Source organism: Silene latifolia, chromosome Y (assembly GCF_048544455.1).
Source record: "Silene latifolia isolate original U9 population chromosome Y, ASM4854445v1, whole genome shotgun sequence".
NCBI lineage: Eukaryota > Viridiplantae > Streptophyta > Magnoliopsida > Caryophyllales > Caryophyllaceae > Silene > Silene latifolia.
The window spans coordinates 282,357,150-282,377,907 of record NC_133538.1 but is presented as its reverse complement, the minus strand read 5'-3'; positions in this window follow the sequence as shown (position 1 = coordinate 282,377,907).

The window sequence follows — 20,758 nt, the reverse complement described above, 5'->3', positions numbered from 1 at the left end:
ATGAAATGAAGCAATCGAATGGTTAAATAAATTTCAAATGTTAAAATGAGAAATTCTCGGGTGTTACAATCACCCCATATTTTAAAAAGTTTCGTCCTCGAAACTTGAAGGTAGAAATAAGAGGTTATAAAGGTAAAACTGGACTTTTGAAATTGGTAACCCAAAACATTAAAATGTCACTTATCGTAAGAATTAAAATTCTTTCAAAAGTTTCAAATAAAATTTTTCGACATAACCAGGTTCTCATCAGAGCAACGGAAGTGTTCTCGTTACGTATTCAAGAACATCACATTCCAAATCAAAGATAAGGTCAAAAGGCAAATCATTTGAATAAATATAAAATCAAAATGCTTTCCAAACATTTATGGAGAGTTTTCAAAAGTATAGGTCTCATTCATGGAACGAAATTGCTCTTGTTGTGCACACAAGAACGCTAACTTTCCAACTCAAAGACAAATTTAAAAAAAAAATCACTCGCCGACAAGCGTAGAACAAGTTATTAAACGTCTCCAATAACGAGTTCTAACATCCGATCAACGTTAAAATCAAAAGAGAAAGGTAATTTACTCAAATTTTCTTTCACAAAAGCCAATATAAAAATAAAAGTTTCACTTTTAAACTAAAAAAGGAATCAAGTTTGTGAAAAGATAGCATCGAACCTTGGCAAAGAAATCACAAATAGATCAAAGTTAACAGAAATTGGATAAAATTTAAAGAAATTTCGGGTTTAGCATTTAAAATCATGATAAAGAAGTCCATACTCAAAGAACAAATCGGGAACTGAATCAAATTTTCATTTTCAAATTTTAAAATAGGTAAGGTTTGTAAGAGTAACATAGATTCTTAACAACGAATAAAAATGATAGCTTGAAAGTTTAGACATTGTATAAAATGAAAAGCAATTTAGACAACATAAATATTAAGTAAGCTAAGAGAGTCCAAACTTAACCAACAAAAAGAGCTATGATGAACATCGTAGGGGTAAGAATTGAAATAAGGTCAACAAGGAGATCAAAGATAGAGATTTTATAGGTCACTAGCATCTAACTCAAGGGAGGAGCAAGATGAAGCGAGGAAAGGAGGTATGAACGGTAACACTTATGGTCAAAGAGGAAGGGGAATTAGACAACAAGGAAACGCCAGGTACTCAAATATCAAACAATAACATAATCCTGAACTGTTCCGAAAGCTTCCTAACCACAAAACTTATAACCACATAGCTCCCAAAGATTTCCTCATAACACTTGTGTTACTTCACCTTAGGCTATCCCATGAAACAAGTTACTTCACTATAAGTGTGATTTCACCACTTCAAATCTTCAACATCTACAAACAACCTCCACGAGATCAAGGTCAAAACTTCTAACAAAGCTATACTCATATCCAACTAGTGTCAACTATGAGTTCCTCAAAATGGTAAAACTCTCAATCAAAAATCCAAATTCAAAAGTTCTTTTGCGCATTGTATCATCCCAAGGAGATATTTTTATACTCTCGAAACCTAAGGCATAAATGGTGACATTATCCAAACTACGAGACAACCACTCAAAACATCTAACTCATCTCAGCGCAATATCTATCGATCCCAACTTATAATTACATCTCAAGAACTCTGGCTACTAATCCTGATTACCGCGAAGTGGATACCCAAATGAGATTCCAAAACTAGCAAGAACTCTCACCTAACATGGTTCCTATGTAATCATCAGAACACTCACAAAAGGATACCGACTATGCTAACCTCGAGCTCAACTCAAACTTCCAAGTATAAACAACAAGGCTAAGTTCCATAACTTTAGTAACATAGGCAACTCACTCTTAACACACATAATCCACCAATCAATTATACTCACTTTATCAACGAACTAGGTATAAGAATCACTAAGTATGTCTCACCACACTACCTAAGTCCTTCCAACATCACAACTTCTCAAAACCAAGGGTTATGGGTCAACCACAAACAAACTCCACAAAGCTAAATTATCCTACCACAATTAACATCTCACAAAAGAAACAGAACTATCAAAAAGGCGTTAAGGGAGGATAAGGAGGGAATAAAGGACAAATTGAGAGGGTACAAGATTAACTTCCAAGGAAGAAGAAAAGAGAGTTTAGAAGAAGGATAGGCACCAAGAGGTAAAGAATAAGGCAAGATACACCAAGAGTAAGGAACATCTTCGAGGAAGAAAAAGCATTCTTGAAAACATAGACAAATCTTCAATCTTCGGCAATAGGCACCAAGTCTTGATCGTAACACGGGTAAGCTCATGGTTTGTCAATCCAAGGTCACAAAAGCAGATGACAATCAACAAACATGTTAGAACCTACCACGAAGCATACACATAGAGACTACCAACTTAGGTCCTTAGTTCTACCCATCTCTCATTCATTATTCAAGATCAAGTTCAAATTTAAATTTGGGGTACACGTGTGTGCGTCGGGAGCAACATAGGCTCTGATACCAACTGTGACACCCCGCGATAACGCGGAAAACATAACTAATAAAATGCTGAAACTTAGGGAATTTTTAAAAACTTTTAAAATTTAAAGTGTGGGTTCACCAAAATCTAAAACATAAATAGAGAGTGCGGAAATAAAGATTTTAAATTATACAAACGTGATAGTCAAGGTGAGTGAAAATATATCCCTCAAATGACAATACAAAAAAAGGTAGGTCTAAAACAATCCTAATAAACCAACTACTAGGCCGTAGTGCTCGCTAGCTCACACATGTCTTCAACCCACAGATGCACCACTAATACCTGTCATTCATGTAAACATGAACACCACAGTCAGTGGGGAGTAACTCAAGGTTCTCCCAGCCACAAAATGTCGAAATGAACATAACAAAGAACTAAAACAGGTAGTCATGTAAGACTCTTACAAAAATATGGATATCAAGATTATGTTAAAACATGGTAATTAAATGAGATGGAACAAGATAAATCAACATTAGCATGATAACGGTTAAACTACTCATGTGAGGCAATTAAATAATATGAAAGGCAAGAATACGATGATCTATACCAAAGCACGTATTTCAAGGAAATTCGACATAGATGTCAGATTAGAGTCCGAATCAAGTGAAGCAGTTAAGTAAGGGATCAACCAATGCAATTTACAAGAATAGAAATTGCAGCCATTATTTGGAAAACCACTTAGCAAACATTGTACGGGACGTGGCCACTAATGTCACATTTATACTTATGGCTTGCATCTCACCATAAGAACGGATGGGAACATCAATCCCGACGATCATATCGCAACTAGAGAGCTTATAGCTTACCCCTAGTGTCCGATAGGACCAAGACAAACAACAGACAAATACCAATATCTAAAACCAAGCAAGACCTTTACTACTCATATATCAAAATATAATTCCCCTGGTAGGACGACAATGGTACTCCCAAGACTCAGTCCTAGTCTAAATCTAGCCAGACTCTCGGGATAGTACAGTTCCCGATTCGACATGCAGCAGAACAGTCCGCATCCAAGATGATACCGTCGTTTAGTACCAAAATTAAATTTATAATTCCAAACTAATACTATATCTAGTGATAGTAAGGGTCGAACCACAGAGAGACAAGGTTGATTTTGTTTACAATTTTTCAGTCTATAAAAGTAACAATTAATTGGGGGGTTTTGAATTTGGTTGATTAACTGGCTAATTGCTAAAATGAATATTCTCAACAAGATGAAAAAGGGATCGGGAACTTCGGTTTACCATGGCAAAAGTCAGGTCAGTAAGGCAGCAAAGGTCTTATAATACGGTCTCAGGGAAAATAAGCTAGCCTTTCGATCAAAGCTCAAATAACCTCACGGTCTATTAATTCCCTAGAATTTATCAACGCTTTCACTCAAGAGAAATTCCAAATCTAACGATAATTCAAATTACCAATCTTTCAATCTAGTAAAGAAATTTATCAAAAGATAGCAAGACCAATACGGAAGAACTCATACTACACAACAATCCTAACCTAATACCATGGTTCACCTCGTTCCCAATCAAGGAAATTACCTACGCATAATTATAACTATTCTAACTTCGAAATTAATAGTAAAGAACAAATTCGACATAGTTGAATCAAACTAAACCAAAAGGAAAGAACTCGATTGCTGAAATTAAACTGATGAAAATAAGAATCAAAATAACAAGGAAATAAGGAAGAGAAAGAATTGCATAAAAAGCTTACTAATTGAATTCGAGCACAAAGCATTCAAATCGAAGGTTTCCGTCTCCAAGCTAGATCTAAAACTGAGTTTTTTCCAGAATGAAAAGCATAACCTAACAGTTGCTGCGTTCTACTGATAAAAAGATACTGAAATTTAATTACAAGTTGGGCTTTTAAAAGTCTAACACGAAGAGAAACGTGTCAGCTCGAAAACTGGTCGATCGACCGGTCAGCATGGTCGATCGACTGAATATGCGGAACAGTAGCATCTGATGAGCTTCAGTGGTCGATCGACCTCACAGCCTAGTCGATCGACTGAATATGCTGTGTAGTGGCTCTCTTGTTCCTTCCAATCAACTCTTCACTCCTTTGCACGCATCCCAAGGTGAGTGAATACGACTCTCCTTCTTCTTGGCTTCCTTAACCTTGCCTCCGGAGGACGAATTAGGCTTGATTTAGCTTACTTCCACTCGTTCCTACAATAAATCATAGAAAATGCAAAGTAAACCGTTTCGGGAGAAATAGTAGCCTTAAGCTAACAATTATGCATAGAAACACGTGCCAAAACCACAGATAAAGTGTATAGAAAATGCACGTATCACAAGACTCGAAGACAGATCGGAAATCGAGAACCCACAATCGGCAGGACAGTCCGAAAGAGGCGGAAAATATGAGCTAACCCCACAATCGGAAGGACAGTCCGAAAGAGGCGTAAAGATAAGTTAAGCAATACGGTATAGCATAAAGGCATTATCAAGAATACGACTCGACCAAGCGATACGAATCAACTTGGAATGAGACTACTACGTGTAATGAACCGATGATAATCCAAGTGAGACATTTCATGCCAAAATTATATTCATGAATGTGAATAAGTAACCCATTTCTTTAATACTTGTCACTTGAGTAAAAATGTAAACAAACGGAAATGAATCATTTATAATAAGAAAAACAAGCATTCAATTATAAACGACTCAATTTAATTAAACAGGTAGAATAATTTGCTCATATTTGAGATAAGATAAATAAATGAGAATGAACGGACTAAAAATTCATATTATAGGTAAATGAGATAAATAATAAATTCCACTTTTATGATTAATGTGAGAAAAATATATGAATGAACGATATTTAATAAATTAAGTTATATAAGGCATGAGACGGAATTTAAGTCATTCAAAAGAATCACATTTGCACCAAAATAAACTCGACCCACAACTCAAAGTGGCCATTTGGATAGCCCCTACACGAACTCAGACAACCAGCCACAACCACAGTGCGAAACAGCCCAGTTTCGGGTTCTCAAAAACCCGTCCCAAGCATTCATTTTAGCCAACAAAAGCAACCTATTCGAGTGAAGGAAAAGTAGATCTATATACTCAACATATTCATATATGTTTTATTTTAATTTGTCATAAAATTAAATTGTGATCTTATGCATACAAACTAATAAACAATATAAAGAAGAAACCATCCTCTTACATTGTGATTTTCGGATTTATGGGCACAAGTGAGTTCACCTACTCACTTGTTCTTGAGCTTCCAAATATTGGATGAACAAGGTTCAAATTAGAACCTCTCCCAAAAGCATATACCCAAGGAAACTCATAATAACCAATATTATTTAGATCTAGTAATAATATTAGTTTTACTATAAAATTGACACAAAACAAATTGTATTTTTGGCTCTTGAATAAATCGGTCAAGAGGGAGTATATGTGAGATTTTATTTCTCTAGAAAAATCACATATTCTAGAGATTATACATTTTCTTACACTAGAAAATTCTTTGGTGAAAAGAATGAATAATATTGTGAAAGAGAAAAGCACTTCTCTCTTTTCTTGTGGGATGGCCGAAAAAATGCATTGGGTAGTATGCCCAATGCATTTTATTTTTGCTCTTCACAAGAGGCTAGGCATGCAACTCTAGGGTTATCATTGTGTTTTATTTAGAATAAAATAAATTAAACAACACAAACCCTTAATGCCCTTCATATTTTCGGTTACCATATAAAATGGTAGTACATATTAACTTTGTCATTTGTCAATTTTGTTATGTGTTACATGTTACATGACATGTAACAATGCAATGTATTTTTATCATATTAAAAATCAACATACTCATAAAATATGTCATTTACAAAATCGACTAGTAATTCATAATTACTTGTGCCAAAAGTGTTCCCGAATTATAAACTACAACATTCTGTATTTATTATAATTTATTCATTCCGTTTCAATTGTTTACTCAAACAATAATTTCATCTAAGTAATAAAATAATTCGATTACTTAGACCGTGTCTCATTTAATCATATTTACAATAAGATACGTAAATTATACTCACAAAATCATCCGTCAATTTTAAGCAATTTAATTAACTCGTATCGGTATACGATTAATTAAATAATCAATTAAGAGTATTTCCCTATAGGTATGACCTAAGGGGATCAATCGATCACCACCGTCGCACGGTAATGTCAAACTCTAGTCACCAATCAATACTTGATATGTGTGGACCATTGACCTGTAAAATATATTACATCCCACATGTATTCTTAAAATGAGATTTAATAATGATATTTAAATCATGTGATCGCACTATTGTTGAGGACACATTTCCCAACAATCTCCCACTTGTCCTCGACAAGTGTGCGTCACCAATTCTCTTGTCCTATTACTATCTCCCACTCAATGCAAGGTGTCTTTCGGATCGTACTTGCAAGTGATCATATCGAGAGTGGTTTCCTCGATCTGAAGAATAACTGATTGACCGGATTTATCTATCATAGATACCTTCCGAGCGTGGCCACGTATTTCCGATTCATTACTCCTCGAGTGGCCCTGAGATATTGTTTTAACCCCGACAAGGGGTGGACAATTCCTATCGCACTTATTCCCTTCGACTAGCCACAGCCATCATAACCCAAAATATGCCCATTTGACCCCATTTACGAAGGTCGTAGTAACACAAATCAAAGTTAATCTGAAACTGTGCCATCTTAGGCGAACAGTCTTTAGTCAAAAGAATCGACTCATTAGAATACTATAGCAGCTCTCGCCACGACCAGGCTATATAAATTGCCAGAACTCTATAAGCGGTCATAAGGCCCGACAAGGTGTTCCTAACAGTCTGCCTATGTGATCGACTAGTCATCCCACATGACTCTATGGCACTTGAACTTGCCATCAATCGCATCACACTCTAGTCACTTCGAGACGTCACCTCATACAAGCGACTATGGGCTAATACTATGTTAATCCGGGTTCACTTTAACGGGGTTCAACGTTGTCTCTACAACCCGTTTGGATGTAACAAGGTATAATAAAAGAGTTTTAAAGTAAAACTCAAACGACAAATGCGATTATCACATATAAATAGTCAATGCCTGATTACTATTTAATGTTCTATAATCTAATTTGATCTTGTACGTAGTTGTTCATTTCAATTCAATTGAAATTACATGACTCATCATGTTTAGCCTTTGAGAAGGCTTTGGTTAGTAGCTTTTATCAATTTCTTGTACCTTACTCAACCTTACTACATACTCGTTTTCCTTTATAATGTATACATTTGCATTACAAAACTTTCTGAGTACGTGTCGAGATCCAATCAAGACATAGGCCCTCTAGCCTAAGAATAGCTCCCACTGTTTTCACAGTGTGCGGGACTCATCCTTCTTGCACATCTCATGATTGCAAGTGTACTCAATTTCCGTTATAAATATCTCGCATTGTTCTTTATTGCCTAGAACGATTCTAGAAAATCTACTTCTTAATTAACATTGCCACAATGGTATCTTAACCATCTTAATGTGTTTTGATTATGGTTTTGTCGGAAACCATGCGCAATCTCAATTGTCAATTGTCACTTGTGTAACACCCTTACACAAAATTGCATCATAAACACTTTGCATCATAGCCTTAATGCTTCTGCAAGCACTTAAGGGTAATCTTTATGGCTTACTTGGTAAAGATTACTTAAATTCGATTTTGAAAACAATTCATCATACTCAAAGTATATGAAGTGTTACACATCATTACTTATTTAATTGATCCGGCAGCGGAAGCAAATGTAATCAATCAAATATGTTCAATTTAATAGAACTAGTCATGAATCTTATCAACGTAAGACTTCTTATTGACGCTAATATCATGTGGATTTATCTTCATAAATCCGGATATTAAAGATGTATTATTATACTCCAAAAGTCTTAAATCATTCTCAATGATCAATATGTCATCCACATATAAGACTAATTAAAATTTCCGTAACTCCCACTAAACTTCATGTATAAACACAACTTCTCGACTTATCGAGAAATGTTTTATCACATGATCAAAATGTTGATTCCAACTCATTGATGTCCTACTTAAGATCCTTTCTTAAGTTTCACATTATCTTAAGATTGTAAGAATCTATAAAACTCATGACATGTATTGAATACATTCTTTCTTTTGAAGAAGTGGGTTTTAGATTCACTTGTTGTATGCATATCCTCATAATAAAACACAATCCCTAAGAAGATCCAAATAGACTTAAGCATTTCAATTAGTGCAAAACCCTTTGCAACCAATCTTGCTTTGAAATATCTCTTTATTAGTGCAAAACCCTTTGACACTAATCAAGTCATTTATTTCGGATTTTCATGGCTCTAAGCCTTGTATTGAGTTGTGACTTAAACACTCTTATGTAAGTCATTTGTTCATTACTATCTAGAAGTAATCAACTTTGAATCAAATGATTTCTTTTGTAAGTTATAAGCTCTTTACTTTCTTAAAAGTAGCATGAATTCATCATCTTTAACAAGTGACGAATTTAACCTCCTAGGTTTTGAAGAAACAATGTCTTACACAAAACGTCTCATGTAGCCAAGAAAGACCAGTTTCTTGCGACATAACATTCTCTGTGGCATTATTTGTGGCTCTTGAAAAATTTCTCCCACTCTGTCTTCTAAAAATAAACGTGTATTTTAGAAAGACAGCTTCACGAGCCGCAAACCCGTCGTACTCGTGATAATTGAAGAGGGAAAAATGAGCATTTGTTTCTTGTGAAAACTTACAAACATGGTACCCTTACCATTTCATATCTCATATGATTCGATTTAGTGGAAAAATAATTTAGACAAAAATGATAAAATCCCCAAAAGGATCAAGTAACTCAAAGTAACTTGATTGAAGTCCAAACCATATCGAATAGCGTTTGATTTCTTATCCAATCATACATTATCCCATAATGCGTGTTAAGAGAGATTAATTTGTGATACTATATCACAATTTATTTGGCTTATATCAAAGTCTTCACTTTGATAATCCCATCACGACTAAATCGTGATTTCTTGAACTCTTTGAAATTCTTCAAAGATTTCTCTATTTACCTTATTAAGTGAACATATTAGTGTCAACTTAAATCGTTGGTAAAAGATAATGATCAACCTATTTTGGATCGATGATTTAAAACCTCGATCTCCTTTTCAACTAAAAGGCGCGAGATATCTTGCTTTGAATACAAGATACGCATATACCATTAACAATCTAATGGTTTCAAGAGCACTCGATAACTCTTTGCGTTCATCATTCCAAAATTCAAGGTTTAATCTTGGGTTACCAATTTGAGTCTTGCATCATCTTCATGATATATCATTCTAGTTTGGTTTAGAATATAATCACCTTGATGATGGGCTAGCCATACATCAAATCATGGTGTATAGGGTCACAAAAGTGAAACATCTTTTGTATCATTAACAAATTGTATTCTTATTTAGAGTTTATGTACTTAATAGTCACAATTAAGCACAACTCCAAACTCGAAAACTAGATTTAGTACACAATGACTCTATCTCTTGACTTCATAGTTGCTAGTCGTCATATTCTAATCATCCTATGTATCAAACATAATGATGAAAACCACCACCGGTTTCTAATATTGACGAAGTAATACTAGCAAAATTTATGTTTAATCAAATAAACATTTAACGAAGAAGGTCCCATTTGATGTCCCACAACTAACTTGTTGATTCTTCAATAATTAGGCGTGGTTTCCTTTCTCGTGTCCAACATTTAAGACAATGGAAACTTTATCGGTCGGGATTGATAGGTTTAGTATCGTCATTCTCAACAACTTTACCTTTAGCATAACCTTGTATCAATTCCATTCTAATTTTACTTCTTTAACCTCGTCCTCATCTTAACGGTTTAAGAGAATGCTCCCACTCATTTCAATGAGTCTTTACTTAGAGAAGCAAAGGTGAATCTTATAAAGATTACTCTTCAATTCAATCGTTTTAGTCTTAAAACTTTCATTGAAGTGGTTGCGTTATTTTTGGTCAATTACGATTCGACAAAACTAATTACCAAAACAATTTATCGTTTCAAGGTACTTAATTCAATTAAGTATATGAAACATAATCCATTGTAAGTAGAAGTGTTAGTCAAGAATCAAAAACCTGTTTGATAATGAATAACTTTAATCTATACTCCTTACAAGAGATCCTTAGCAATGGTTCATTCGAGGTCTTTAGAAGAAAATTCAAATTTTGTCTTTAGATATGATGTTTTAATGGAGTTTTGAATCGAAATGATATCGTATATGAATTGTGGTAAAGAAATAGAACAATATAACAACGGAATAGTGGAAAACTTACTCCCTCGCGAAATAGATTTTCATGGTTTCTACTATTTGGTAAGGCTAAGTCTCAATTGTTTATTTTAGCGAGAGGTCATGTCAATTTATTATCTATCACGTTTTAAGTGAACTAAAGCGGTGAACTACGATAATTCTAATTGACACGGTCGATAAACTCGATTAGATGATAATGCATGTTTTAGTTATGGCGATTTAGCGATGCATGTGACATATAAATAAAATGCAAAGCATAAAAATAAATCCTAGTATGGCCTTCCTAAAATAGAAAATCTAATTAACTATTACATATTCGGAAACCAACTCCATTGGTCCCTTGAACTTCGGTTGTGGCACGCATCTCGAGGTAACACCGTCTTTATGTATCGCCATCTTGAAGAAATCCGTCTTTGGGAACTCCGAAATGAATAAAATTACATAATAAATTACATAATTTCCTATTATACATTTGTAACTATAATAAAATAAATCTATTAAATTACAAGACGGTGATACGAGATCACAATAAAATTACAACCGAATCGATATTCCCATACATTTCGGGTAATACCAATTAAAAAACTAAAGTCATACTAAGTAAAAAATACATAATTCAAAAATTACATAAATTGAAATTATGACAATCATAAAGAAAATGCAGCATTATAATATGTATGAACATGCCCAATTTTATGTTAAATCGCCTTTAATTAGCCAATATCGTATATTACTTGGTTTTTACGGATTTGCGTGATTTCAACATTTTATAATCACAAAAATTACATAAATTCATATTTATGCATAAGTTAATTACCCTAACCTCTTGGGACTCAAAATTTAGTCTTCACTAATTATTTGACCATAATTAACTCATATTACTAAAATTTGTTCATAATGGACTTAAAATTATAATAAAATGCTATAAACTTCAAATAAATCACAAAATTTCAAATAAATTTGAAATTTGAAATTTAAACTCATGAACATTCTGGAAAAATACCATGACACTCATAATGTTCAAAAAACTTAGGTTAAAAATTTCGAAATTTATACGGAAAAAACAATGTTGCGGTTTATCGGTTTTAACAAAATAATCATAAAAACATGAGAAAAATAATATTCATTAACTTTTCAATTTTAGATATGAAAAAGATAATAAAATGAAACATATAATGTTTTTCCTTAGTCATAGATTATGTTTTATTAATTTTTCACTAATAATGTCACTATTTATGCTATTTTTCTTCAAAAATCCATAAATCATGCAAAAAGACTTCACTATAGCCTATTATTTTACAAACATCTTGTAAAATTGCATGTGACAACATACTAAATTTCTATGACCAGATTCGAAATTTATCTCATATTAACCTATTTTTCACTTAAATCCGATTTTAACAATGAAAAATCCATATTTCAAGCATAAGAACTCATAAAATCATGAAAATTTCCAGATCATCTAAAAATAATATATGTGAAAACATATCCAAAAACCACCTTCAAATTCGAAGTTTAGCTAATTTTCGTTCAAAAATGACATTTTTATCATAAAAATCACATTATAATGCCAATATTGTATAATATGAACAATAAAAATCCGTAAATTAACCAAAATATCCTAAAAACATTTTAGGATTAGAAATTTCAATATGCAAGGATTAATTTCGTGATATATCATAATAACACAAATTTACAAGTTTTATATGTTATTCTTTATAACTCGGAAAAACTTTTAACCGATTTGCATGCAAACAACCAAGGCTCTTGATACCGATTGAAGGAAAAGTAGATCTATATATTCAACATATTCATATATGTTTTATTTTAATTTGTCATAAAATTAAATTTTGATCTTATGCATGCAAACTAATAAACAATATAAAGAAGAAACCATCATCTTACATTGTGATTTTCGGATTTATGGGCACAAGTGAGTTCACCTACTCACTTGTTCTTGAGCTTCCAAATATTGGATGAACAAGGTTCAAATTAGAACCTCTCCCAAAAGCATATACCCAAGGAAACTCATAATAACCAATATTATTTAGATCTAGTAATAATATTAGTTTTACTATAAAATTGACACAAAACAAATTGTATTTTTGGCTCTTGAATAAATCGGTCAAGAGGGAGTATATGTGCGATTTTATTTCTCTAGAAAAATCACATATTCTAGAGATTATACATTTTCTTACACTAGAAAATTCTTTGGTGAAAAGAATGAATAATATTGTGAAAGAGAAAAGCGCTTCTCTCTTTTCTTGTGGGATGGCCGAAAAAATGTATTGGGTAGTATGCCCAATGCATTTCATTTTTGCTCTTCACAAGAGGCTAGGCATGCAACTCTAGGGTTATCATTATGTTTTATTTAGAATAAAATAAATTAAACAACACAAACCCTTAATGCCCTTCATATTTTCGGTTACCATATAAAATGGTAGTCCATATTAACTTTGTCATTTGTCAATTTTGTTATGTGTTACATGTTACATGACATGTAACAATGCAATGTATTTTTATCATATTAAAAATCAACATACTCATAAAATATGTCATTTACAAAATTGACTAGTAATTCATAATTACTTGTGCCAAAAGTGTTCCCGAATTATAAACTACAACATTCTGTATTAATTATAATTTATTCATTCCGCTTCAATTGTTTCTGTAAACAATAATTTCATCTAAGTAATAAAATAATTCGATTACTTAGACCGTGTCTCATTTAATCATATTTACAATAAGATACGTAAATTATACTCACAAAATCATCCGTCAATTTTAAGCAATTTAATTAACTCGTATCGGTATACGATTAATTAAATAATCAATTAAGAGTATTTCCCTTTAGGTATGACCTAAGGGGATCTACTGATCACCACCGTCGCACGACAATAATGTCAAACTCTAGTCAGCCAATCATTACCGATATGTGTGGACCAGTTGACTGTAAAAAATATTACATCCCACATGTATTCTTTAAATGAGATTTAATAATGATATTTAAATCATGTGATCGCACTATTGTTGAGGACACATTTCCCAACATCGAGTACCCTTTAGCTGACCAAAAACAGCCCACTTCGACCACTCTTTCACCATCCTAAACCAGTCATACCCATTGAAAAGAGAAAATGTAAAAGCGGGAAAAATTCAAACACATACTTGGGATGGAAGTTCAATAGTTTACGTATTCAACCAACATTTCTAGCCCTATAATTTCTCAGCTCAAACATACTAAAAATGGTCTCATTTCGGCCTAGAAGCAATCGTACAGACTGTCCAAAATCAGTCCACCAACACCCTGAAATAACATTCCGGATTAGTACTAATTCAGTCCCACCAAACAACATTATACCGTCTATAACTAGTTTGCTATTCACTATCAAGACCTAATCTACTGATATACCATGGGCATGTTTTTTCCTAGTGTCCTTACAGAGCCAATAAGCTATTAGACAATCTTTTCCTAGTATCCAAGTCTTCCTACGTAATCAAACGCAGCATTGTCTACTTATTTCAAGCAAGACCAAAGTAATACAAGCAACAACCAATTTCTACACTACAAGTCCTCAACTCAAATATACTCAAAACAGTACCTGATTTTGCTCAGAACCCGTGTCCAACAGCCATGAACTCCACCCAAAAGAAACTTAGAGCAAAAACTAACTCTGGACATAGATTAACATAACTTATTCAAATAAATACTACACACAAATAAGAGAGCCTTTCTTTAATGTATGACCCGAATGAATGAAAAGCATTCCTGAGGGTCTCACAATACTTCTACTCTTTCCACTACCATAGTATTCCAATATCAATTAACAGATCCGGTAACTTAAAATCGCACATAATAAATGGAAAAGGGATTATATTAAGTTGTCCCTGTCACAATAATAGAAGAAATCACGAAGAAAGTTCACAGGTGTAAAGAGAGTTCAAGCAACCGAGTTCAAGATGGGATTCGGGCTCAAAACAACCCAACTCCAACACCAATATGAGACGAAGCTTACCATATAAATGAGGAAAATGTAAAGAACCAAACTTTATCAAATAAGGACATGTAAACGACCCATTAGTCGGAAATTTCGACAATTTTGTCGAGTAACCTATCACCGTTACCTTTTTTTTTGATCTCCTAAACGCCACGAAATCGCCCAAGGATGACTCGAAACCCAAAAATAGAAGAAATTAACCCAAAATCCGAATCCTTTGTAAGACGGCCGAATTGAAATAGGATGAAAGCTTGGCTCTTTCTTACATATAAAGAAGGAGGACGAGATGGGGAAGCTATTGGTGTAAAATTTATCAAATTTGGTTGAGAATGGAGACGGGATCTGGGGTTGGAGGTGACGAAAAGGGTGACTGGTTTGCTGTGGTTTTGTTTCTTTTTTGTTGTTGTTGTTGTTGTTGTCAGCTCTCTCGACAGGAACAAGGAAATGAAGGGGGGTGGTGGGGACGAGGGATAATAATAATAATAATAATAATAATAATAATAATAATAATAATAATAATAATAATAATAATAATAATAATAATAATAATAATAATAATAATAATAATAATAATAATAATAATAATAATAAAAGGGTTAAGTAAATGTAGAGTGTGAGAGGGAGGTATGAGTGTTGTCAATCTTTGACTGGTCGAGCATAAAAATAGTCTCACATATGAAAATGTGACGGTCTATGGCTAGACGGATATTCGTCTTAAACCTACTATAATTTAAGACGGAGCTTTATTATTGTTGCTATTAATATTATCCGACAAAAATATTTATTTTATATAAACAAGTTTGTGAAAATGTAACTTTTATAAAATTTATGTTCAAAAGGAGATTAATTAAATTAAATAATTTAAAAATATGAAATGAAGCAATCGAATGGTTAAATAAATTTCAAATGTTAAAATGAGAAATTCGTGGGTGTTACATAAACAGCTTACCACTGGTCTTCTGCCCATCTCCCTGGACAGTACTAGCTGAAGTAGCCGGCTTAGCAGTCGACCCCTGGTTGTAGTTGTTCGTCGCCGGCCTCTGGTATGAATTACCGCCATTGCGGTTAGCCCCACCGTTGTTACTCTGACCACCCCTGTTATTCCACGACCCAGCCGGCCTGTTACTAGCATAGCTCTGCGTAGGACCCTGAGAGAAACTCCCCTGCGACGGTCTCTAGAATCCCCCACTCACAACACTGGTGCACTCATGTCTCTTGTGGCCCATACCGCCACAGTTATAACAGGTCATACCCCAACTGCTACCACCACTCCCACGACCTCTCCCGTAAGAAGCCTCAGCAGTAAACCCTGAACCTGATGAGTACGCTCTTGCCTGGTTATGGCCACCCTTCTTGTAACTAGATTGGCCACCACCCTCACTCTCAGCTTTCCGCTTCTCTGAAGCTCTCTCACGGCTCTCCTTGGTCATCTCAACTAACCTCTCAGCCCTCCCAGCATGCTTATACACCTCCTTCACATCAGTAAGAGCTCCTACAGGTAACTTCTCCATGAACTTGGGGGTCAGCCCCTTCTCAAACCTCAATGCCAAGTTCTCTTTGCTCAGTCCCATGTCCTCAGCATACCTCGATTTCTCATTAAACTTGTGGTAGTACTCAACAACTTTCATCTCGGAAGTCATCTTAAAATCATGAAACTCCTCCCTCAGCTTACTACGCACATGTTCTAGCACAAACTCATGCCTCATCGCCCTCATAAACTCATTCCAAGGTATCGCAGGTAACCCCTGTTTCATATACAACTCCAAAGCACTCACCTTAACCTTGTCCCACCACTCACTAGCTGCTTCCCTCAGGTAAAACGCAGCTTGTTCCACTCGAAGCTCATCTGGGCAATGAACCAGATTGAGTATATTCTCCATCTCTCTATGCCAATTATCCAGTAATATTGGCGCCCCTGTCCCCATATACTCCTTAGGGTTGAACCTCGCTATGTGAATGTTGATCTTGGAGTGATCAACATCTTTATCCTTTCCCACCCTTTTCAAAGCCTCTATGAGAGCATCCCGGTGCTCTAACATCTTTACGATATCATCAACGGTCATACTCTCTGCTCTGGCATACAACGTGGTTCTCTTTGGCGGCATCTTGAAACTATATAAGAGAAAGGTAAACATAAACACACATCTCACATCTCAAATGACACGTCTGTCGCGTACCTGTCAAAAATAACCAACTGGCTCTAACTAGTATAGCTAGGGAAGTCGGGTCGAATCCACAGAGAGGTAGGAAATTGTCGGCTAAATCTAAGTTCGTCAAGGTAACCAAATTGGGGGTTTATAAAATGTGATTTCTAAACTAAAGAGAACAAGGAGAAGAGAAATAAAGGAAGGAATTAAACAGATAAAGAAGAACAGCTAAGACAATCGGTTCACCATAATCATCCGGTCAAGTAATCTAGGTCCCAGGTCAATGCAGTACGGTCTAAGGGGTAGCGAACGTCACCTTTCGGTCCTTAATTCACCCTAAAGTGTAAACAGTTTAACTTTCGCCCTCACTGCAATACTCTATTGTTCGCCACTAGTCTACCTCTTCCAACCCTTCGGTCCAGGTCAAGGATCACTAAGAATAAAGGTCTAACTGTGTCGACTCAATTAGGCAATTACAATTAATTGTAGCATTTAAACAACGAAGACGGTACCAGCATTATCCTAGTAAATCGATTACTCTCCCTTCATATTACGGATCCCCTATAGTCTCAGCATGAGAAAATTAGCTACTCATAATCGTTGAATTAACAATGACAACAAATAGGTAATTGGGATTAAACATTATAACAACTGACAAAGATTGAATCAGGCAACTATTATGATAACGATAAATAGAAGGGAATTCAAGCAAATAATAGAATTTAGAATAAAGTAGAATGATAGTACCAATCGCGAAATCCAATCCGAGTAACGAAAGATAAAGAGAGCAAAAATCCAAGAACAAAGAGTAAGGAAATACGGTGAAAATCCAACAAACGAAGGAAGGAGAGAGCCCCTCACGTAGTCCTCTTTGCTCTATCTTATACCAAATATTCATCCTAAAACCTAATATATGGACTAATTACAAAAGCCCATAATATGATTAGGCGGAAATTAGCTAAAACATAGGAAACCGCTCGATCGAGTAGAAATAATCTACTCGATCGAACAAAGCATCACCAAACCACTCGATCGAGTGGAAATAACCCCCTCGATCGAGCACCTCTTGCAAAAGCTCCTCGATGGGCTACTTAAACTGGTCGATCGACCAGTCTTGAGTACATAAAGCACTCGATCGAATAGTGAACCACTCGATCGAGCTATATAGGCACGTTAGGACTTGAATTGCTTCCCGAACTCACTCACGCGTCTTCCAAGTGTTAGATTTCCCAGATCCTACTCCTTATTTTCCATGAATGCATACAATTGGGACAATTAAGGCTCGATTTAGCTTCTCTTCGGTCAATTCCTGCAAATTACAAATAACGGACCAAAGTAGAATATTCGGGGGTATTTGTAGCCAGATGCTACATAAAAAGTACAGAAATGCGTGTAAAAATGAGGTGAAAACCTTATATAAAAGACACGCATCAAATCTCCCCAAACCAAACCTTTGCTTGTCCCCAAGCAAAAATGAATGCAACTAAGGATGAACAATGGAACGGGACCAACGCATCAGCTACAAATCACCCACTAGAACCAATTTAATGCGATAATATGACAAAGTGGCGTGAAAAAAGTGCAAACGAGTTAAATTAATGTTTCAAACTTACTGAACCGTCGACCTTGCAAGACTCAAAAGATATCGGACTCTCACGGGTCGCTCGTCACTCAAAATCAGGCACAAGGTGAGTATATATGTGAAAGATAGAAAGAAATCAGACACTCACCTAACTCGACCTATAAGAACATGCATGCAGTTAACATGAATAAAGTCTCTACAACCGTACATATGCATTCCAACCATACTAATGACCAAGACACGTACCGAGGACTTACATTTGGGTAAGTGAGGTAATGGGTAAGAAGGGGCTAAAATGAATTTGGATATGTGGGGTTAATAGCCGGGCTAGCAACAACGGATCCAAACATAAACTGCATCCCAACTTCGTACTCATGACAGCAAGATGAAACGGTGCTAAATTATGCACTAAACTCAAAAAACACCAAAAATCGTCAACTCCCCATAAAATATAGATAAGACATGGGAGTGTGAATCATTGTACAATTGTCATTCTTTTTCATTTTTGATTTTTCGTCATTTTCCATTTTTTCTTTTCTTTTCTTTTTCGCATTTTTTCGTTCTCTTTTTTTTTTTTTCAATTCAACATTTTTTTTTTCTTTTTTTTCTTTCTTTCTTTCCCTTCAATTCTTCCACCATCTTCTGAAATCAGATAAAATAACCATATTGCAATAAAAAATTCCAAGAACTACTCCTTACTAGCTCAGCTAGGGTAGGAAGTATTATAGAAAGTAGTTGATAGGACAAAAAGGCAATTTGGCTATGTGAGGCTCATGGGTAGAATGAAATAAAGGGGACTGCCTCTCCTAACACGTGTCACCATCCACAGACCGAATGCATACAGGTATTAAGAAGACTAGACTCATGCTTATGCAAATTGATGTTACATGTCTTAAAGAGAGTACTACTCACATCCTAAATGAAACCGGTCATGAATGTCACCAGTTTAAAAAAAACTCTAACCTCAGAATGTAATGTAGCTTGCCGACATAATGAATCAAGTCTATTCGTTCAGATAAGGAGGAAACAAAAACTCGTAGATTATGCACATAATCACGCCAACTAAATGTCAAGAAAAATGCAGGGCTCAAGTAAGGATTCAAAGTAGCGTCAATGTTCAAACGTTCCGACCCAAAATTAAACATGAAATTTGAAAATTTTTGAAATTTTATATGATTGTTTTGAAGTAAAACAAACAACAATGCATGCGGAAATAATAAACATGGAAGCATAAATGCAAGAAAACATGCAGACACAGATATGGATGCATACCTCCCCAAACCAAACCGTTCAATGCCCTCATTGTACCAAAAATAGGGAAAGAAATGCAAACTGAAAGGAAAAGGAGAAGTGGAGTCGGAAAACTTATAAAACGTCATAAGGAGGGACCTCCCCAAACCGACCATGAACATGGGAGGTCAAAGAAAGTTAAGCAGTAGCTCCATAAACGTAAAACAACAGCTGGGAGTCAAAACCACTCGACCGAACTCTTGGAACAGCTCGATCGAGTGAACCAGTGCATTGGAAGGGCTCGATCGAGTGAAAAACCACTCGATCGAGTAGGCGTGGGTTCGGATCTGGTCGATCGAGGACATTATCACTCGATCGAGTGAAAGCTGCCTCTGAAAGTGCTCGATCGAACACAATATCATTCGATCGAGTCCTTTGACCTGCAACACACGCAAAAAAAAGCAAGGAAATGCATGGGAAGTTCATAAAATAGCGTCTAACGTTCAACTTAAAGCTAAAGAAAATTAAATAGTTCAATAGAAGTACAATAAAACAGTCCGAGCTGCCTCCCGGAGAGCGCTGGTTTAAGAGGTCCCGCACGACCTTTTTGGCATTAATTAACTGGCGCGTCGAGCTCGTCGAAGCGCAAGACTTCAACACGATTGTCTGCTTCAGTCGCCTCGTGGTAATGCTTCACATATTGGCCATTCACCTTGAATCTACGCCCCTCGGAATCTTCAAGCTCCACAGATCCAAATTGGGTAACAGCTGTCACCGTATAAGGACCACTCCATCTGGACTTCAGCTTGCCAGGAAATAGTCTCACCGGGCATTAAACAAAGACACCTTTTGCCCAACATGGAACTCCCGAGGTAGGATTCTCTTGTCATGCCATCTCTTCGTCTTTTCCTTGTAAATGCGCGAGCTGTCATAGGCATTAAGCCTAAACTCCTCTAATTCATCTAGCTGCAAAAGACGATTCTGACCAAACAACTTAGGATCATAATTAAGCT